The sequence below is a fragment of the Phocoena sinus genome, chromosome 17, assembly GCF_008692025.1.
Source record: "Phocoena sinus isolate mPhoSin1 chromosome 17, mPhoSin1.pri, whole genome shotgun sequence".
Lineage (NCBI taxonomy): Eukaryota > Metazoa > Chordata > Mammalia > Artiodactyla > Phocoenidae > Phocoena > Phocoena sinus.
Genome location: NC_045779.1, coordinates 72,563,477 through 72,581,222, shown reverse-complemented (window position 1 = coordinate 72,581,222; position 17,746 = coordinate 72,563,477). Strand labels below are relative to the sequence as shown.

Genomic DNA, 17,746 nt, shown 5'->3' with positions numbered 1-17,746 from the left:
GTTTTAATTGCACTTCCTCTGGGTTTCCATAGGCCCTGTGTTCCCTCTCCTTATTACTCTTTATCTTCTGTTTATTTCTGTCTCCCCCATCATCCGAGGGCTCATCAGGGGCTGCACTCACCTCTTCCCTCATGTACCCTGTGCTCAGCTCACAACACATGTGTTGAGGCTGCCATTCCCGCAAGCTGCGCTGCTTCTCTCCTCACCCCACCCCGCCCATGCTCTCCAGAGCCTCATTTTCCAGCCCCCTGGAAATGCAGCCCGTGCGTGCTTCACTGCTGCCAAGATGACCGGCTCTTGGCTGCACCCTTCTCCGGCATTTCTCCTTCCATCTCTGCTCTCACAGCCTCTGACACTTGGGCTCTCCGGCACCCAACAGTTAGCAGTGGTGACAGCTGCTGCTTTGCCTAAAAGCCCTTCAGTGAAGTGCTAGGAAATCCCTGGAAATTGCTCCCTGGAACCCTCCCCACTCCCAGGCTCACTGCCCTGAAGAGGAAAGGCATCTGGGGAGGAGCCACTGCCTCCCCTCCTCTGGGCAGGGACCCTGCAGACCTCAGAGGCCAAGGGGTCCAGGTCTCTTCCTCCAAAGCACATTCAAATCTCTGAGTCCATCTCGCTCTGCCATTCCAAGTCATTGTCACTTCTGTTTCCACATTTGTTTTAATCTTCAGGGGCAAAAGGACTGTCATCCTCACTCTGCAGATAAATGAAGATCAGCCAGAGGCTCTCCCATCTCAGCCTGGCCTCCTCCTAGCTGTGCGGCCTTAGGTTACTCAACCTTGCACATTAGAATAAGCACAAACAAGGAGTTTCCATCACTGTCACCATGAGCTAAACGTGGGACACAGGGTGGAGGTGATGTAGCATCGTGCTACAGACATGAAAGACAGTCCCCAGAGTCTGTGGTCTAGTAGGAGAGGCAGGTCAGCAAATAGGCAATTACAAAGGAGTGCAGTAAGTGTTAAGACAGTGGGTCCCCTAGGTCACTAACTCTACGTGCAACAGGGGCAAAAGGCAGGAAATTGTGGTCAGAGGGGTTTCCAGAGAGGGCGACAGTCAAGCTGAACCTTGTATTGGTTGGCCAAAAAGTTCGTTCGGGTTTTTCTGTACAATGATGGGCAAAAACCCGAACGAACTTCTTGGCCAGCCCGATAGAATTGGCCACGGGGAAGGGGAGGGCCTGGGGAGGAGGGGACAACGCTGCTCCAGGCCAAGCGAACAGCATGTGCAAAGGCCTAGCGCGTCTTAGTCTACCTCGTGTCCCCAAGGCCTGGCACGGTGGGCAAAAGCGGTGGGGAGAGCACCCAGGCGCTGGTCTGGTCTGCAGGGAACACCTCACCTCTCTCTGATCTGCCGCTAAGGCAGCCCTGCCTCTGACGCCACTGATGATGGAGCAGCTGAGTCAAAAGGCGGCACACGGCCATTGTTCCTCACCCTGGTGAGACACTGGCTTTAGAGAGCCAGGTGACAGTTCCCATCCAGGCTGTCACCAACGAGCCCTGTCATCTTGCATGTGTTTCTCATCCTTCTGAAGGTTCCTTATTCTCTTCTGCCAAAAGGGAGCGGTAAACCTTGGCCTCCTGGAGCGATGGGAGACAAACTGGGTGCCGGACCACCTGAGGACCCCTCAAATGCCAGCTCGTCTCTGTCACCCAGCCCCGGAGATGGAACGGGTCTCCAGCACGGCTAAGGGAGGACTGACTCCACACCCGCCCAGGGCCTCCCCGACACTCTGCTTTTGCTTCCCTGGAGCTGGTGTTGTCCACACGACCGCAGGAAGCAGCCTGAGTCACAGCCCAGCCAGGAGCCCTACCCTTTCCCAGGGACACCAGTGACTTCTAGGTTCCCTCTTCCCACCTAGCCTTGCCCTCAGCTCTGACGGAAGTGACGCTGGCTGATCAAGAGCTCTGTAGATCGATTTCCCCAAAAGTGGTAATTGCAGCCTCCCTCCTGGAGACCAGGCCAGGGACCTGCATGGCCACAGCTGGAGACAGCTGCGCAGCTGCACCCACACCGCTGCAGGGGACGCCCCTGTGCGCGCACTCTCAGCCCGACCCCTCCCTTCTCCGTTTGCTCCAGGCGGCAGTGGACAGTCTCTGGCCAGAGGTCAGCCACTCAGCACCCTAGACTCACTCTCTGTGGGACTTCCCTGGCGGCCCACGGGTTGAGACTTCGCCCTCTAATGCAGGGGATGCGGGTTAACTCCCTGGCCGGGCAGCTAGGATCCCACGTGCCTCTGGGCCAAAAAACCAAAACATAAAACAGAAGCAATACTGTAACAAATTCAATAAAGACTTTTAAAATGGTCCACATCAACAACAATCTTTAAAAAAAAAAAAAAAATCACTCTCTGCTCTGATGCCCTACGTCAAAACAAGGTTCTGTTCCGAGCCTGGCAGAGGGGCTGGCTTTTCCCTGGGCACTCTGCGGTCCTGCCTCCAATCACAAATTTGAATTTAGAATTTGTTCCTGCTTCAGGACCCAGCCCCTCACTTCCACGTTCTGTCCCTCTGGGCAATTTACTTGACCTTTCTGAGCTTCTGCGTTCTCGACTACTACGTGGGGAAGTACTCTGACTTTCCAGACAACTCTTAAGTGCAGTTATTAAACTGTCCTATCCACTAATACCAAAACCTCAGAGCCTTACCCTGTTTAAACATCTCTTCCCCCATGTCTGCCTGCCCTAGGCTGAGACCCCCATTCGGGGGAAGGGCGGTGCTCGTCAGTATCATTCCTCTTTCCTCCTCCCTCTAGGCTGCCTCTGAATCCTCCAGGGCTGGGTGGGAAGAGAGGGACCCCTGTGAGGACAGAAGGAGCAGAAACTGTCCCATTCTCTAGAGCTGCCATCCAGCACTGGGGGCCCTGAGGATATGGCAGGTGTCTAAATACTCACCCTTTTCCTCATGGAGCTCTTTTGGGAGAAATATGTCCACTGGGGACCTCTGGCTGCAGTCCCCTAACTTGACTGATGTCACCTCTGGCTTGTGGCTTACGATGTCCCCTTGGGCCCCACATCCAGCTGACCATCCCAGGACACACCTGGGCCCACGGCCAGACACTCGTGGCTGGCTTCCTGCCCTGCGTCATCCACGTGGCTCTCATTCCACTCCCCTGGGCCACTCCTACACCCTGAAATGCCCAAGGCCGAGCTCTTTAAATGGTACTAGGGAAGCCCGCGGCCCCCTCACCTGCCCTGCCGACCCCGTCAGAAGGGCACAGGAAGCCCCAGCACTGCAGAGAATCCCACCTCCGTCCCTTCCATCAACCTCCCTGCAATTCTTTTCTACCCTCCCCGGGAGTGAAGGGCCAGGGCCTTTAGACTGATTTAGGGGCTGCACCTTGGCAGTTCTTCATAGATTCTCTCTCTTCATTGTTCAGAATCTGTAGCCACTTAATATCATTTGTTCTCAACTTTGGAGGCTCAGCCAAAGTTTAGGTAACAAGAAAAATGCCATTTAAGTTCCTACGGGGTGAGCCATTACTTTTACTGTTCCTGAGCACAACGAATCCCCCCACTTAGACTTGCAGGACCCTGAGCACCTATCCCTTCTGTGACCCTTGCCCCAGGGCAGCCTGCTTTGTGCTGTGTGTTTGTCCCCCTCCAGACCATGAGCTGCTGGAGGGCAGGCCCGTGCCTCCTTCCCCTGTGTTCTCAACACCCAGGGCCTCGCAGGCAACCAGGACACCTCTGTTCAATGAACAAAGGGTTGAATATCTTAAATAATACTGTTCATTGAACAATCAGGTGCCAGGTCTCACTTACATGGAAGAAACGGCCTACAGGTGCTGTAAAGTGTAAAAATAAATGGGTATGACTCTATGTCCAAAAGTGCCGTAACAATAATGGACACTATCATTACAACAAATAACACTGATTGACCTAGTCGATTTGCTCCAGTTCACACACCTATGTATTCAGTCTTCACAACGAGTAAGATGGGTATTACCATTTTCCCGTTTTACAGATGAGGAAACTGAGGTACACAGGGCTTAAGTGTGAGCTAAAGATTCTAGAAATTATACAACCAAGAGTTAAGAGTTTTAAGAAGAGTTCAGAGATGTAAGGGATGGTCTGTCTTGAAAATGTTCAGAAAGGTCTTCTTGGAAGAGGTGCCATGACATGTGAGCCTTAAAGAGTGTGATTCCCGTAGGTGGACGTGGGGAACGAAGGCCTGTCAGGTGGACCAACAAGAACCCAGGTGTCCTACTGTTGAAGGAAGGATAGCAGATGGCGTGTGCTCCAGAACCAGCCAGGGACTCTGTATTGACCAGATGTGAGGGGTACGCGATCTAAAGGCGATTCAGAGCTTGGAGTCTGTCGAGGCAACAGGGAGTCACTGAGGATGCCGAGTGCCCGGAGCTGTTTTCCAGAAGGTTAATCTGACAGTGCATGTTTCCTGGACTGACAGACAGAGACTGGAGAAGCCAAACTACTCAGGAGATTCCCTAATTATTCAGCACCAATTCATGGAACAGCCAGAGCTAGAAGAAAACTCAGAAGTCACTGTTACAGGACTTCCCTGGTGGTCCAGTGGCTAAGGCTCCACGTCCCCAATGCCAGGGGCCCGGGTCCGACCCCTGGTCAGAGGACTGGACCCCACATGCCGCAACTAAGGGTTCACGTGCCACAACTAAAAATGTTGCATGCCGCAACTAAGACCCAGCACAGCCAAATAAATGAATAAATTAATTTTTTTAAAAAAAGAAGAAAAGAAAAGAAAGCATTGTTATAACTGCACCTTGCACACCAGACCGAGTTCTCTGAGGGAGCAGGCAGGGTGATGCCTGACTGCTTTTCCCAGAGCAGAACACAGCACCTGGTCAGGAGGTGGGCAGTAGGTTTGTTCAACAAGTGAATGAATAGGAGAATGAACGAACCAATGAGTGACACCTTCTATCCCAGAGCAGGAACTTGGACTTAGGGCTGATTGAGGGATGAAGACAGGAGCAGTAGACATTGTCAGGGAAGGCTGGACGGAACTGCAGGGTGCTTGGCTGTATCCAGAAGCTCTCTCAACTGGGAGCTTTACTTCTCTCTGGGCCTCAGTGCCCCCTTCTATCCAGCAGTGGGTGGGAGAGGAGGATTGGCCCAGGTGACCTCCAAGGTCCTTCCTGCCTCCACTCTTCTGGGAATTGAGGAGAACCCAGCTCCCCTGCTCTCCAGCCCTGTGCTTTCCTTTGATGCTAAATGGGGCCAGGAAGAGTGACGACTCCACTGGCAACCAGAGCCCTGCGAGTCGGCAGCGACTCCTGCACCTGCCCCCACAGGCAGCCCAACCCAGGTTATTCTGGGCTGGCTTCACGGCACCAGCCTCCCTGTCTTCTCCCAGACCAGGCTTTTATAAAAGTCCCTAACGAGCCCCGTGCTCTTATGCATTTTAGAAATCTCATCTAATAGGGGCTCATGGAGTATAAATTAACCCCGAGGAGCAGAGCTGCATTAATCCCTGTGGTGATTATGCATTAGCCGAAGAATTTCTTTGCCTATTTTAAGCAGCCGAACCCAGGCTGTCTGGGGTGCTTTTCTCCTCTGTCTCTGTTGCCAGCCATTCATTCATTTAGAGCATCTCCCTTTATAATACGTCCTCTTCACTCCCACCCCACACCCGGCCCAGCCGCGGAGGCCTAGGAGGTTATCGTGCAGCGGCAGGAGTGCATGAGCCTGTGTCTGACGCGTCCCACCTCTCAGGCTAGTCTGTCACCATCCTCGTGACCCTGATCAACGTACTTCACTTCCCTGAGTTATGGCTGCCTGACTTTAACCAGTGTTATTAGTGGCAACCTTCCAGGGTGTTTCTGAGTTTAAGAAATCATGTTTGTAGAGCACCGCAGGCACGGTAGGCCCTCACCCCCTGTCAGTCCGCTCCCCTCCCTGCTGTTATCACCTTGCCTGTGTTAATACGACCAGAGCTGCGGACGGCTGGTAAAGAAAATCACGTGGAGTGAGAAAGACCCTAAAAAGTTTCAGTTTCAGGTTCAAGCTCCAGGGCTGAAAACAGAAGCCATTCATATTCTGAAGGCATTAATGAGGTCTTCAAAATCAAGCGAAGAAAAAACTCTACTGTACGTTCATCAAAGGTGTGTTGTACCTAGCTGAGGACTTTCTGGAAAAGAAACCAAGGCGTGACTACCCACACTGCCCGCCACTTCAAGCTTGAGGTACGCTACTTTCCAAATCAAAAATTATAATTATAGGCTTGTCTTGCAAGCCTGCAAGGCCTTTCTGCTGAGAAGTTCAGAAACGTTGCTATTCCGGGGACAGCATCTTACGAGGAACAAGCTCACCTGGGCCCCCGGCCCCCGGAGGAGTGGGCCCCATTTCCCATGGCGAATGCGGAGCCCCAGAGGCACAAAAGCAGCGGTTCGTGGCCTGACTCCTCCCTCCCTCAGCACCTGACATGACTACAGCTCACACACACAGTGCTTTGCTGCTCACAAAAGCCTTTTGGAGATTTTTATCTCCTGTGGAAATTGCAACAATTCTGAAGGGCTGGCTGAGCAAGGAGACAAACATCACGCCTGCTGAACAACTGAAGACAGAATTAGGAGAGACTTCCCCGAAATCACAAAGGCAGAGGCTGCTCTCTGCACCACCTTGGACAGCAGCGTTCAAATGCGGTCTTGGATCGTCCTCCACCTATTTTATCACCCCCATTATACTGGCATCCCCTTGAAGATGTCTGTTTTTGGCGCTATGTTTAACAGAGAAGACTCGAGTATAAATCCATGCTTAATACATCATTATTGCCTATTAAAAATAGATTACTCAGTAAGTGTATCACATTCGATACTTACTTCTCCAGACCAGCCTGTGAATTAAGCACTATTATTATCCCATTTTACAGGTGAGGAAACTGAGCCTCAGAAAGGGTGATTGACTCTAATCCAGGTCTCAGGTAGTAAGGGGCAAATCTGAGACTCAGCACTGGATGTGACTCCCCGCTCCTTCCATTCAGTGTGTTTGCTTATTTATGCATTTGCTCAACAAACACTTGGGCACCAAGCCCAAAGAACACGGGGGTGGACAGACGTGTGGGTTCTGGGATTACCGCACCCGCTCGTGCGGCTGTCACTCAACTGATCCAAACACCCCAGTGTAGATTCATCCACACAAAGCAAAACAGATGCCCCTTGTTTCATGCGGCAAGTGCCTTGATGCCCCAAACACCTGTATCTGCTTGGTTTCTGGTCTTTGTGAATATTCCTTACCTTTGTCCTGGATTCCTGGTTCATAAAAAGGGTGTCCCAGCATCTTTGCAGGCAGCTTCTCCGACGACCAGCAGCCTGCCCACAGCTAAGGAGGCTTTGACTGGACGAAGAGGAACGCAGCAAGCTGGAAGTCATGTGGTCTGGGTCCTGTGTTCCTCGTGGTTCCACCTAGCATGGGTCGTTGAGCTGGTCATTTGGTTTCCCTTCACCTAGACAGCTTCATTCAGAAAATGAAAAGTTGGATTAAGAACTCTGATGAGACCAAACACAAAGCCTTTTGAAAAACCAAGAATCAATTCTTAATTTGTTCTTTATGGTGGTACCGTAATACGTAAAATGTACCATTTTAACCAGTTTAAGTGTACGATTCAGTGGCATTAAGTATATTCACATCACTATTTGCAGAACATCTTCATCACCCCTAACAGACACTTTGTACCCATTAAACACTAACTCCCCATCCCCACGACCCCAGCCCCAGGTAACCAGGGTTCTGCCTTCTGTCTCTATGAATCTGACTCTTCTAGATACTTCACATAAGTGGAACCACACAGTATTTGCCCTCCTGTGGCTTGTTTCACTTAGCATGACCAAGGGTCACTTTTAAGTGCAAAGATCAGCCCGTCATACAGATCCTGTGTGTTGGAATAGAACTCGAGACGGGATGCAAGTTTTCCCACACCTTATCTCCTTTGTGCCTGCAAACTACCTCCTCTGCACTTAACCAAAGAGGAAAATGAGATTAGGCAAGTGTAAGGAATTTAGCCAAGGCCACCCCGACTGACAGAGCCAGGTCCTCTGTCCGCAGATCTTCTGACTCAAATTCAGGGGTCTTTCTAATTCACTTTTCTTTTTTGCATATCTTTATTGGAGTATAAATGCTTTACAATATTATGTTAGTTTCTGCGATATAACTGAGTGAATCAGTTATATGTATACCTACATCCCCATATCCCCTCCCTCTTGAGGCTAGAAATGGTAATAAAACCCAAGTTAACTGGATAAAGCCCCATATACATTAACCACGGACCCTGACATGGTTACTTTAGAGTCTAGTCAAGGGGCTCTGGCAGAGGAAATGCTATTCATCTCAGTGTCAAAAGAAATAGACCCCACCCCTCTCCCTTCACCCACCCACCTGTTATTTCTTCTGAAAACACTGAGATTTGGGACCCACCACTGACTTCCTGGAAGGCTTGAGCCATCACTGAGGATCCCATAATTCAACTTTCCTGACTCTAAATGGGGCCGAATAAAACTTGCTTCGCCCACATTCCCAAAGGCCAGTCCACCTGCAAGCGTAAAAGCCATTGGAAATTGTAGGCAGTTCTTACTCGGCAGAGTGTCATGGAAAGAACGTGGACAGCGTCGGAGTCCAGCTGGGCCACGCTCAGGTCAGATGACCTCTCTGGGCTTCAGTTTCTACAGACGTCTATTAAGCCCCTTTAGGTGTCAGGCATAATGTTAGATGCAGGGGTGCCAAGGCATAAGGAAGATACACCCACACCCTCCTGGTAGGTCGAAGGGAAGATTCAAGACAAGACAGGGCAAGCACTCAGCACAGCATGTGGCAGCTGGTAAGCACCCGGTATCCCACAGCCTTTTCTATAATGTATGCATTCAGCAAGCGTTGAGTACCTACCATGGGCTTAAGCAGGGCTTCTTAACCTTGGCGCTATTGACATTTGGGGAGCACAGTCCTTTGCTGCGGGTGGGCAGGGCCACCGTCCCTGGCACTGCAGAATGTTTAGCCACATCCTCTATCCAATAACTGGCAGTGACACCCCAAGTTCTGACACCAAAAATGTTTCCAGACCTTGCTCAGCATCACTGGGGAGCACAACTGCTCCAGTTCAGCAGCTCTGGTTGAATGTTATACCAGGTGCTAGGTATATAGAGAGATGAACGGGACAAGGGCTCCCCCAGGACTCCTGGTCCAGGGACACAGACGTGAGAACCACCTTCCATTAGGCAGGTGCGTGAGCGGGGAGGGCAGCTGACAGTGGGGTAAGGGGCATGTCAGACACGGCGCTTTCACGGGACCAGAGGGCATGGCAGTAAGGAGCACACTTAGGAGGTGGCCACGGTCTAAGTGAGGGAGGACGTGGCCCTGAGCCAGGCAGTGCTGATGTAGACGGACAGATGGAGACGGGCTGGAGAAAGATCCCGAGGCAGAATGGACAGGAAGGAGGGGGCCACAGGCTGGAGGACATTGGAAACCAGCCAAGCGGGACCTGACCAGGCACAAGGGGCAGAGTGGGGCTGCAGCTGTAACCGCACAGTGTCAATGGGGTCTAGACAGTGCTGGGTTTTCGCCTCTGTGAACCGGGAGACACTCCCAGGTCCCCCTCCTCTGCCAGCCATGACGCAGAAGCCCAGGTACTTGCACGAAGCTCTCTCCCTCCCACTCTCCTGCCCCTTCCTCTCCCCTCCCTTGTTCCACAAGCTTCTCTAAAAAGGAGAAAAGAGAAAGCCCAAGTTCTTCTTGGGTCCCGGGAGGCTCATGCCTGGGGCCCTCCCTGTTCCACGTCCTCCCACCAGGAAGGCTCGCAGATCCTCCTCCAGGTAAAGGGTGTGGGGGGCCGCCGAGCGGGACTCGGTGACTCACATTGAGCAGATAATGAGCTCTGGTGACAAGGGACCTAGCGTCAAAGGGAGCAGTGCCACCTCTCCCAGGACGAGGGCTTGGGCCCACGGGCTCATCCATGGGTTGGAGGCTGAGCGAGTGTGACAGCTTCCCTGGCATCATCCTCTCATCGCACCCCAGCTCCACCGCCCCCGCCCGGGAAGTCTTGCTTTTTTAAATGTGCATTTTGCAGTTAAGACAGTTAGCTGCAGAAGCAGAAGGCTCCCGGAGGCTTGAAACTGGAGGCTCCATCCTTGACTTGGGTTTTCTCACTTTTCCTTTTAAGCCCAAGCTTTAGCTCTGTCTCAGCACTTAAAATATCAAAACATGTTTCCTCTGTCCACTTGATCACTGATCCTTTCAGCTCAGTCAACCCACTCACACCACAGAGCCTGCCTGACCACTAAAATTCAGCCATGAATAACTGCATGGGTTCCAGTAATGACAGCAAGGTGAATAGCGTACCTTCTAAAAGTGGTGTCTTCGTAGATGTGTGGTTTAAACTACCACGTAGTTAAGACTGTAACAGTGTTAAGACTCTGATGATGAAAAGGTGATGGACTAAGTAATACAAGAGCATAGACCCTGAGGCAGAGGGAGAATGCAGCCGCGAGATGGCACGTGTTTCACCTGCCCTGAAATATCCCTGTGTAAATAATGAAGCTATGTGGCGGTCAGGGCCCTGGCAGGGAAGTGTGGCACATGCAAGCTGGACGCACAAGGGCTCAACAATGGAACTATGTGCAGGAGGGAAACCAATAAGGGACAGCGCAGAATCTACGTGCTAGAAGAAACAGAGCCAGTTACCATCCCCCAGATCCAAAGAAGCAAAGAGGGGGAGAAGGTACCAGAAGCCCAAGCGTAGCTACATGGAGAACAATCTCCCAACAGGAGCTGAGGCCCTCAGTAAGAGTGCAAACCTGACAGGGAGAATGGGTGCCCCAGTTCACCAAACTCCCGCCTGAGCTTCCTACTGGCCAAACTCAACCAGGCGTCCAAGGGCAGGCGACCTGTTGAAGGAGTCCATGCAGTCAACCTCCCCCTCTTCCCACCGTGTTTGGTGTCTGCACCTCACTATTTGGCAGTTCATTATGGCAGACAGATGGGGAGGGAAGGGAAAGGGTGGAAGGGGTGGAGAAGGACAGTGAGCCGTCTCCCTCATACGCCAACCAGGTACTTAGGGATGAGGAAATAATTTTAACGTCTTCAGTAGAGACTTCTTGGTGGCCTTCCCAGCATCCAGTTTCCCCTCCCTCTTTTCTGACAGCTCTGAGGAAGCCAACTCCAGTTCCAGGTGTGGAGGATACAAGCTAGGCTAAGCCAATCAGAATACTGCATCCCCTTGGAAACAGGATAGACGTTTGACCTAAGTCTGATTTGGCTACATGACTTTTCCTTGGAATTCTGGGAACTGACAATTCTGCTTTCCTGCTGGTTATAAATAAGGAAGAATGGAAGTCCTCAGGTGTGGGGGAACGACTGGAGCCATGAAGAGAGCCAACGTAGGGATGAAGTGGGCACCATCAAAGGCAGAATGGAGAGACAGAATGACACCAAGTACCTAGTGACATCACTAAGCTATAGAACAGGCCTCTCTGACGTAGCCCCGCCTCTATGCTTTTCATCTCAATAACAATATATTTCCAATCTGAGTTGGATTTTCTCTTAATTACAACCAAAAAAGCTTCAGTTGATCCACACTCCAAGTTAAACAAAATAAAAAATACAGAGTAGAAAGAGACAATGTATCTACCAAGCCTGTGAGGAAAAATATACTGATAGTAGTTTGGTCATCAATGTTTAAGCATACTACTTCATTATGCAAAACAGGAAAGAAAGGCCACCTTTGTTGGTCATGCCTACCAGTGTCCAGGGCAGAGATACCAACCGCCAGGGACGTGACTATTCTTGTCACTGAAGAGGCAGTTCAGTGACTTGTCTAAAAGCACGTGTTTTGGAGCCAAACAGAAGTGGGTTCAAGTCCCCAAATCCTCTGCTTGTGAACAACATGAACCTGGGAAAGTGAACTCTAAGGCACTGTGATTCCAGAAATTGACACAAACTAGAAACTCTTGACTCCCAGCCGCACTGCATCTAATGAGGCCCACTGAGGGAAGGATCCACTAGTGGTTTCATTTTTTTCCCCTCTTTTTTGGATTTCCTTCCCATTAGGGTCACCACAGAGTATTGAGTAGAGTTCCCTGTGCTATACAGTAGATTCTCATTAGTTATCTATTTTATACATATCATTGATAGTGCATATATGTCAATCCCAATCTCCCCACCACTAGTGGTTTTATACTCTGCAGGCATATCCCAGATGTAAGAAGCCACAAGCTTCTGGCAGAGGACAATCATATTTCTCACTGAAAAAATATCTCTCTCTTTGTAAATGGGTGTTTTGTTATCTGAATTGATGTATCAGTGTGTGTGTGTGTGTGTGTGTGTGCGTGTCTGTTTGTATGTTAGGTTCATGTCAGTCTATCATTAAAATTTTCCTCTGCTGTGTTCAGAAATTCTTTTAATTTAATTTTTAGTTTAAGAACCTGCAAAAGACCTTGATGGGGTTAAATCTATGAAAGCAGTTCACCCATGAAGCCTCCCGAGGGGCAGCCTCCCAGCTTCCGGCACCTCCACCAACTCCCATGCCCCCTTCTGCTCACTGGACTGAACGACAAGAGGAGTTGCCTTGATAAGGGGCAGGGGATGGGTGATAAGACCCCCTGTGATTCAAAACACAGGCCTACCGACCCAGGTATTCTGAGAAACTTCAAGAAGGGAAGCTCCATTGAGCGACCTAGGCACCCATGGCTTAAACTCATGTTGGGGTTACCTTCAGATCAACCTTGACATGACTACTGTAAGGTGTTCCCCTGGGGGCACGAAACGACAGAGCCATGCCTTGATGGCAGATGACGATCTAAACCCATCTCAAAACTTGATTTCTCTAAGCTTCTAGGCTAGGCAGAAAAAAGCAAAAAGGTGATGCCAGGAGGGCCTGGACCTTGAGCAGAGACAAAGCAAGGGGATCCCTTTTCATTTATTGATTTAAAACATTTATCTTTGAGCATCTTTTATATGCAAGAATCTATACCAGAAAAAGAACTGGCCATTGCTTCATTCCACAAACATTTACTGAGCACACACTTTGCCAGGTACAGTGCAGAGATACAAACATGAATAAGCCTGGAATCTAGGCCATTCCATTGTCCTCATGGCTCAGTGTTTCTAAATGTGTGAGACTTACCATATGTGGATACACATGATTTTAATTTTGTTTTAGTTCTACAGAGAGAATTTTTGTTTGTGCACAGGTAAGACATTAAATAACCGAATTACATAGTATGAAAGCCATCCTCTTTTTCATTTTTTTCCCCAACTCCACTTATTACTTTGAGAATAAAGCCTAAGTTAGGTACCATATGTTGTTAGCATCTTAAAACTTGCCAATTTCCTTCTCTTCTAACAGAAAGAGAGAGAGACAGAGAGAAACACAAAACAAAACATAGAGAGATAGAGAATTTGCCTTAGGTCCAGAGCCTTCAAAAATAAAATATCCAGGGAGAATTTAACATCATTCTTTCGTTATCCCTGGTTTTACTTTTTATGGCAATCTCTTTTAGTAATACTGGATTTTAAAGAAAAATGACAAGTAAATACTGACAGCTGTCAAATAAGTATGGTGAAATTATGAAGGTGGATATAAATGATTGAACTTTAGAAAAATAAGAACATGGTATTGTGTTACTTTTTTTTTTCATTCAGGACTGCTCAGATCAATATTGTGTTACTTTTTAACCAAGTTTTCCATTTTTCTCTCCTCAAGGTGCTTTACCTTATGTGAGGATTACACAGCCCTATTCTGATGAACTCAAGAATCGTCATGTGACTCTTCAGCCAGCGAAATGCAGGAAGAGTAGCACGTGTCATTTCCAGGAAGAAACTTGAAGAGCCATTACGTCGTCTGCCATGTCTTCTTCCCCTCTTCCATGGGACAGGCGATATTACACAGACAGCCTGCCCCATTTGACTGGGTCTGGATTTAAGCTGACATGGAGTAGAGTTACAACCAAGCCATGCTGAACATAAAGCATGAGTGAGAAATAAGTGTTTGTTCTTGCAAGGCACTGAGACTTGGTTGTTAACTGGCATTACACAGCCTATCTGGACTGATACCAAAGGCCACAGCAGCATCTGACAGAGATGCAGTTGATTCAGAAGAGTCTACCCTCACTCCTGGGGAAGAAAACCTCAAAATTTTAGCCCTAATGCTGGATGCCCTGTGAAGACACGCGATGCTCCCAATGGGACGCACTCGGGCATCAGTAGAAGGCAACACCACAAAGGTAGATGAGCCTTGTGCGTGAGTAATATGAACTCAGTTTCATTGGCAACATGGACCAGACAGCTGGGCGGTCTTGAAGTCTTTAGGATGACAGAGAAAAGGGAAATTACATGCCTTAAACACACTGTATGCCAGAGGCGATGTGCCAGGCCCTTGGTACACTTTCTCCTTTGGATCTTCTGAAGGATGGACATTATGTCCATTGATAGTTGAAAAACTGAAGGCTCTGTCACACAGAGTCATCCAGCCAGTAACCAATGGAGCTGGGACTAGAACTCAAAGCCTCTTGAGCTACATTCCTTCTGGGGCTTCTCTATACTACACTGGCAAGATAAGGCTGGAAGAATGCCACCAGCTACATGCATTTTCATCACATCCTATGTCGATCTTTATTGGAAGTGTGGAATACGAAGGCTTCAGTTAATGATATTAGATTCGTTCCCACAGTCATCTTCTTTTCTGCAACTGCAACGTCCAAATTGAATCTGGGATGGAGGTGGCAGAACTGATCAGGAATGGAAGAATTCAACGAATGCTGCAGTGGGGTTTCTCAACAGTCTGCAGGCTGAGTGTCGTCGTGATTGGGGAGTATTCAACCATCCTTCTCAAGTTGGGAGTTAAAGCTTTTTAACCATGATTATATGGCCTAACATTCAGCTAATCCCAGTGAAATGACACTCAAATAACTATTAATCACGAGCAGCGCTCCCAGAAGCCCTCCCACGTTTTCTCCTCCCCTTCTCCCCTCCTTCTTGGTTTCCTTAGCTCTCAGCCTCCATTCTTAACCTGGCAATAAGTATAGTCCTCAATCCATTCACCTCTGAGGTAGCCAATAAGCAGAGGAGGGAAGAAGAAAAGGCAGAGGGAGAGGAAGAAATGATGAGGGAAAAGTGTGAGGTTAGGAAATGCAGGATAACTGATCACTTGCTGTCTTTTGTGCACCATTATAGGCATGAGTTTCCATCCAGCCTCTCATATGACTCTTAGAGCAATCTAGATAGATCACCAATTAGTAATGATCATTCAGGGGCCGCTAGGATACAAAGATATAAAAGACATTTAAGGAGCAACAAATTTGACCTCTTGGCCCAGAATGGCCAAGAGAAGTTGTGTTGAGTGATATAAACTGTCAGGCATGATCTCCTTGAAGGCATACCGAGCTTTCCCAGACCTACTCTATAACCTTACTGCCCAATACATAGTTTGCATTTATAAAGAATAATTCTTCTACCTATGCTTAAATGCCAATAATACTCCTCAGATTCAGTTATTCTTTTAGTTAACATTCATTCAGTAAGTACTGACTGAGTGCCTAGTACGTGCCAGGTACTGTTGTAGGCATGAGGAATACAGCAGTGCACAGAGAAGTAACAAGAAATCCTGCCCTCCTGGAAGCTTACATTCTAGCAGGTGGAGATAGACATTAAACAAAATAATAAGTAAAACATATACTATTTAAGGAAGTGTGAGGGGTTATAGAGAAAAATAAAGCAATGAAGGGAAGTTAAGAGTGTTGGAAGGAGGTGGGGTGTGATTTTCAACTGAACACTCAGAAAGTCCGCACTGAAAATATGACAGTTGAACAGTAACTTAAAGGAAGTGAAGGAGCAAGCCATGAGAAAATCTGAAGGAACAGCATTTCAGGCAGAGGGAACAGCATGTGCATAGGTCCTGAGGTCTGAGTATGCCTGTGGGTTCAAGGAACAGCAGGAGGTCAGTGTGGACTAAAGCGGAGTTAATGAGATAAAAAGGGCAGTAAGGAGTAAGAACAAAAGGACAGATCCTGTTGGCCCACAGGCCTTCCTCAGCTTTTACTCTGAGAGAGTCGGGAAGCAATGCATTTTGTGCAGGAAAGTGGCATAATCTGACTGGCATTTTAACCGGATGTTTCTTATTGTTGAACTAAAAATAGACCGTAAGAGAGGACAGGTGGAATAGGGGGTACAAGCCAAGGGCTATTGTACTAATCCAGGCAAGTTGCCTGGGAGATTTGGGACCTGGCTATGCCATTTCCATGGTGGTTTGGAATTTGTTTCTTCTTCATCATCTACATTGACTCTGTCACAATTCAGGCCCTTATCACCACTAGCCTTTCTATTACAATAGCTTCTTTTTTGGGGAGGTCAGGGGCGGTTAGAGTAGAAATTGTAATGAAAGTTTAAAAACAGAATTTCCGACAATTGCTTAATACAATTCAATTAAACATGGAAAGTTCACCAAGGAAGACAATATACTTGATCATCAACAGATTTTCACTAAATTTTAAAGGATTATAAATAAACACATACATGCTTTAACTGCAACTGTATTAAATTTAAAATCTGTAATAATAAGATATTACGATAGCTTCTTTTTTATTTTTATTTTATTCATTATTTATTTCTGGCTGTGTTGGGTCTTTGTTGCTATGCACGCGCTTTCTCTAGTTGTGGCGAGCGGGGACTAGTCTTCCTTACGGTGTGCGGACTTCTCACTGCGGTGGCTTCTCTTGCTGTGGAGCACGGGCTCTAGGTGCATGGACTTCAGTAGTTGCAGCTCACGGGCTCAGTGGTTGTGGCGCACAGGCTCAATAGTTGCTCCACAGCATGTGGGATCTTCCCAGACCAGGGTTCAAACCGGTGTCCCCTGCTAATGCAGGCATATTCTTAACCACTGCACCACCATGGAAGTCCATGATAGCTTTCTCTTTTTTTTTTTTTTTTTTTTTTTGGGTATGGGAGCCTCTCACTGTTGTGGCCTCTCCCGTTGCGGAGCACAGGCTCTGGACACGCAGGCTCAGTGGCCATGGCTCACGGGCCCAGCCGCTCCGCGGCATGTGGGATCTTCCCGGACCGGGGCACGAACCCGCGTCCCCTGCATTGGCAGGCGGACCCCCAACCACTGCGCCACCAGGGAAGCCCCCACGATAGCTTTCTTAACTGGTCTCTGTCCATAGTCCAGTCCCCTGAGTTAGTCAAGACAGCAGAGGCTCTGCTGCAACAAGGGATGAATCCTGGAATGTCAGTGACCTGATGCAGTAAAAAAACCTTCAGGCTGACTTCTTCCACATTTTGTCTGTACCCTCTGAAGCTTGTGGCCTCCACACTCTTCATAAAAGAGGAAGACATGGAGAACTTTACAACTGTAAGCTCCAGAAGTGTCTTACAAATCTCTGCCCACGTCCCCTGGCCCGAACCCCATTATGTGGCATTGACCTAATTTCACAGAAGGCTAGGAAATGTAGAGCAGCTTATGAAGCTTTGGTATGCACCAACATTCTCTGCCACACATCCTCCCATCCTTCTGCTCTTTCTAAAGCATAAATATCACCGTGTCCCTCTCATGTTCATAAGTTGGTGATGTATCCCCATCCCATCACAGTTATCATGATATAATCAATAGCTCTTCCATTCATTTCCCCCCTTCTTTCAGTAGTCTTTTCCTTTGTAAACAAACATTCTTGCCTTATAAAGGGTCTATGGCAAAAAGAATGGAAAGGAGCTATTGATACAAGAATTGCCAAGACCTATCCAAGATTCTGACCCTTGGAATTGAACCTATAACCCGTGTCTTCTTTCAACACTCTG

The 17,746-nt window shown here is 48.5% G+C and overlaps 1 long non-coding RNA gene across 1 annotated transcript in view; it reads right to left on the bottom strand.

Moving 5' to 3' along the window:
* The window catches only part of LOC116742765, a 289,881-nt gene that overhangs the window by 109,112 nt on the left and 163,023 nt on the right, over nucleotides 1-17,746 (bottom strand). The window contains exon 4 of the long non-coding RNA XR_004346567.1: nucleotides 7,210-7,426. This is a non-coding gene — a long non-coding RNA (uncharacterized LOC116742765). The remainder of the gene's footprint in view (nucleotides 1-7,209; nucleotides 7,427-17,746) is intronic.